This window comes from Polistes canadensis, unplaced genomic scaffold (genome assembly GCF_001313835.1).
Source record: "Polistes canadensis isolate GaletaPanama2010 unplaced genomic scaffold, ASM131383v1 scaffold_297, whole genome shotgun sequence".
In the NCBI taxonomy this organism is placed as follows: domain Eukaryota; kingdom Metazoa; phylum Arthropoda; class Insecta; order Hymenoptera; family Vespidae; genus Polistes; species Polistes canadensis.
This window is the reverse complement of record NW_014569844.1, coordinates 163,444-168,492: the sequence shown is the minus strand read 5'-3', so window position 1 is coordinate 168,492 and position 5,049 is coordinate 163,444.

The window sequence follows — 5,049 nt, the reverse complement described above, 5'->3', positions numbered from 1 at the left end:
AAGGTGTATCAGCCCATTGGATCGCGTTGTTTGTTTGGCGTGAAGTTTATCGGTTCTTCGGCGATTTCTCAAAGTTGCCTGAGCTAGTTTCAAACCCACCCTATCTTCCCTCCCTTCCTCCCTCCCTTCCTCCCACCTTTCCCCATCGACGTTCCCCTTCTCTCCCCTCTCCTTCTCTCGCTCTCACATTCTCTCTCTCACTTCCACAGATTCCCTTCTTACGGAATTCCTTTGGGAACTTTCCGATATTCATATCTGCCTGCTACTACATCAAAAATTCCAACCTCGCCCTTTCCCATCCACAAGTTCTCTCTCAGTTATAAAGGATTCGCAGCCACTTACAATATCCTCTCGTCGGCCCTCCTTTTCAAAGGTCGAACCCCTCTCTTTCTTTTCTTCTTCCCTTCACCTAAACTCCTTCTCCTACTCTCTTTTCTCATCTTCCCTTTTTACTCGTTCCTACCCAATTCTTCTCTCACAGTTAGGGGCAGCAACCGTTTCACCGTCATCGAACGATCGAAAGCATCTTTCTATCTCTCTTATTCACGCACACATATCGACGTTTTCTTTCAGCGATTTGGATTAACGAGCCAACCCTTTTTCTACCATCCCTTTTTCTACTTTTTTCAGTACACGTCCAGAGTGTCTTGTTGAAGAGAGAAGGAAAGAGAATTTTACGTGTGTGTGTGTGTATGTGGGAAAAAGAGAGGTCCAAGGTTGGGCCATCCGGCCCGTTCGTGATCAGCCTTGAAACGACTTACTATAGGACGATCTTATACCTATCGAACCCATCGTACCTTTTCCGGGTACCAAGTTGATGTTCATTGGTCCCCTCCTCTTTTACTTCTTTCGATCAGTTTCTAACGAAATCGACGATTTAACGAACCTTTTTAGAACATTTTCCCGTGTGTCCACTAATTCTATCTCTTTCTCACTCAATCTTTCTCTCTCTCTTTCTTTTAGACATAATAAAGTGAGTCACAGGAGTAATTCTTACTAAAGAATTACTTACAAAAAAATCATTATCATTTAAGTAAAAACATATATTTCTTTATCAATAAAATTGATATCAAATTGAAACTGGAACAATCTGAAAATTGATTTGAGATTGTTTGTTTTTATTTGAAAAATTTGGAAGATTCGCATTAAAAGCAATTATTAACTATTTCAAATTTATAATGGAAACAGGTATGAATACTCTTGTGACTTTAACCGTACATATATATATATAGAGAGAGAGAGAGTAGTTTCTTAATTAATGGTCCATGTTGATAATTCCTATCACGGATTAATTCGATTCCAAGTGTCTACTAATTATCTGTCGAGTCTTGTTGCCTGCTAGTCATCGGATCGAAATTCTAGATATATGTATGCTAGTATTAGTGCGATTGAGAGAGTATGTGTGTGTGTGAGAGAGAGAGAGAGAGAGAGAGAAATGGAAAGAGAACGAGATTGGTATTACTTCTCTCTCTTTCTCTCTCAGCCTCTTGTAGATGAGGTGAGATTGAGTGTGAGTGTGTGTGTGTATGAAAGAGAGAGAGAGAGAGAGAGAGAGAGAGAGAGAAAGTCTCGCGAACTCGTTAAGCACGAACGACCGATCGAAGTCTGGAAACGGGTTGCGGTGTAAACGTCACGTTTCAGAGGCCGTCTACAATGGCTCATTAAATTGAATAATCATCGAGGTCATATCCGAGGCCACAGGTAACGGGAATTCAGCCCTGACATCGAGAATTACGGATTTTATAAAATATATATTTATACCTTAGCACAGGTAAATATATATATAATATATATATATATATATATGTTGTTGCCACTGTGCCTGGCTTGTTTTATTTTTTTAATTTAATTTAATTTTATTTTATATTTATTTCTACGATATTTATATTTTATTTGTCATAGGATTCTACAATGGTTCATTTAATTGAATAATGATCCAGATAGTGTTGCCGAGACCAACACGGGTATCAGGAATTTAACCTAACATTACTATTTTATAGAATGTATTGGGTGTGTGTGTGTCTGAGATTTATTCAACCAAATGGTTGATTTATTTTTCTTTCTTTTTTTTTTTTTCAGGGAAACATTTGTAGACAATTTAAATTATACAAAAAAAATACGATTTTAAATTGACAAAAAATTAATAACGTTCATAATAATATTAACATTATTATGCGAATATAGTTATTATTGCAGAATCATTATTCGAAATGTTTCTAACAAACGATACGATAAATAAACGAAAATTTAACCAACACGCACCTATGTTCTCTGTATTATAATGATTTGTATGCTCGTGTATGTCGACTTCCGCCATACCACACAGTTCAATGGAAAATTTCTGATTTATAACAGTTCGTTAGATTAAATAATCACCCAATGTTTCCCATATGTATCTCGTATGTATATACATACATATATGTATTTAGTATATATATATATATATATAGAGAGAGAGAGAATGCTGAAAGCTGGGATTAACTTTATTACCTTAAAAGGGTAATCGCATAAATCGAATCTCGATATGTTCATTATCATCCTTCGAAGATATTCAATAATTCATGTGATACGAAGAGAGTTTATTAGAATTTAATATCTCAACGAAAAAAAAAGAAAAAAAAATTAGTAAAATCTGAAAGAAGTAGAATAAAACAAAATGATTTACAGTAATTGTCTCTTTATTTGACTATACGTAATGTATATACATGTATATATATTTAAGCGTATGAGCATACTCGTACGTTTTATAATTTTGTTTGTTTGTTTATTCAAGTGTATATATTTATGTTTTTTCTTATTCATCTGTATGCATTTACGAATGTATATAATGTGTACTTACGTTAAACGTTTCATTTTTTCTTTTTTTTTTCTTAGTATTGTTTTGATGTCTGTATATTTGTATATAATATTTATATTTACATATATGTTTTTTATTTATTATATATATATATAGCTCGGATTTCATGACCGAATTTCGGTATACATAAATCGGAGAATTCTGTTACAAGTTTCGTTTCGTTTCGTTTCGTTTCCATTTTCATAAGTAATATTACATATGAGATTGTGTATCGTTTACGATAGAAGTGATGCTTCGTGGTAATGGTGATGATAATAATGGTGTTATGGGAGAGAAGGGGGAAGGAAAGGGGAGAGAAGGGCGGGAAGAATAAGAAGAGGGAGGAGAAGGGGGATAATAATTAATTACACCGACGCATAAGCATTCGTATGATTAATCTTATGTATATCGTATGCAACATATGTACGCGTGTGATTATTATACAGGGTGCAATGCGCAATCATTTTTCTTTTTCTTTTTTTTTTTATTTTATTTCGTTTCGTTTCACACACGGGAAAAGATTATCGTCACTTTCTTTCATTGAATATTCTTTTTCTTTATCTTCAATCAATCGTCATACATACATACAACATCGCAAAGTATAATCAATATTATAATAAATATGGGGAAATTAATTGAATAAATCGTATTATTTATTTTTTGTTTGTTTGTTTTCTCTATGCTTATTCGAACAAATGAATAATCATTGAAATTTTTACAATTACGGAGTTTGTTTGTTGTTTTTATACATAGATATTTTTCTAATTGAGTACCCAAAATGATATTAAATATTTGTTAAATTCATTTATTTTTTTGATATGTCTACGATTGCATTTTATTCGATATATTTTTCTAAAAAAGAAAATAAAAATTTAAACATTAATGAAAACACATGTACGCAGATATAATATCAATTGTTCTTTACTTGTATCCCACCATTATGTTAATTTGTTTCGTTTCTTTCTTTTTTTTTTTTTTTTTTAATCTAGTTTTTCTTTCCTATTCCTTTTACATTCATCATTCATTCGGACAATATGGGGATAGAGATTTGAATAATGTCTTTCGAGTGAAAGATCTTCTTTTTAAGAAGGATTAAAAACTTTTCCTTTCTCTTTTGGCGAGAGTAGAGAAAATTATACAATTACATTAAAAAGAGTAAGTGAACAAGCAGTTTCAAAAATTATTCTCTAAAAAGAAAGAACTAAAGTTTTAATCATCTTTTTCCCCCTAAAGGATTTCGTTACTACGACTTCTTATTCTTAACTTTCTTTTTTTTTTTTTCTTCTCTTCTTTTTCTTTTTATTTTTTATTTTTAATTTTTATTTTCTCTTATGTATAATAAATTATATACACGTTTATATTATATCGTTCGAGATATATTTATATTTTTGTTAATTTTTTATTTTATATATATATATATATATACTAGGTACACACACGTGGCGTTAGTACGAATTTATTTTCTTGGCAGTTTTCGAAGTGTATTTTCATCTCGATCGAATAATTTTAATCTTTACGATGATTCCCTTACTTCATTTTTATACGATATACGTGAATTTGTTTGTCTATTTAATTCGTTTTCTTTTTTTTTTTGTCATTTTTTTTTCGTTTACGTTGAAATTCCTTAATAATTAAAACAGTCATACACATTGGTCTTATCACGAAACGAAGCGGACGCGTTTCCTCGTTAAATATATTAATATTTTGTTACATTATTTTATTGTGTAACTGTGGTATCGAGAATTGTCCTTTTTTATTATTCTTTTGCATATATTATTTATATATATTATATTATATTATTTTTATATATACACGATATTTATATATATACGATCGCATCACAAATTTTTTTCCCCTTTTTTATTCGTCCTCGTAAATCTTGTCATTTATTTATTTATCGCGTTTTATTTTTCTCAACGAGCTATAATTATTAATAATAAACAATCGAAGCAATTAACGAAATTTTAATGAACAAAATCGTCTCTCTCTCTCATTACGATGTCTTCCATGTTTGTGATTATGCGAAAAAAAGGCCGATTTAGGTAGTTTTTAATACTTAATTATTTTCGTTTATACCACATTGCGTTATTACTCTTATGTTAGTATAATTTTTTTGTTTCACATAAAATATAACATATATATATATATGTTATGAATGCATATGTGTATCATATTTTCTCATACGTCGTTATTATCATGATAATTAATATATT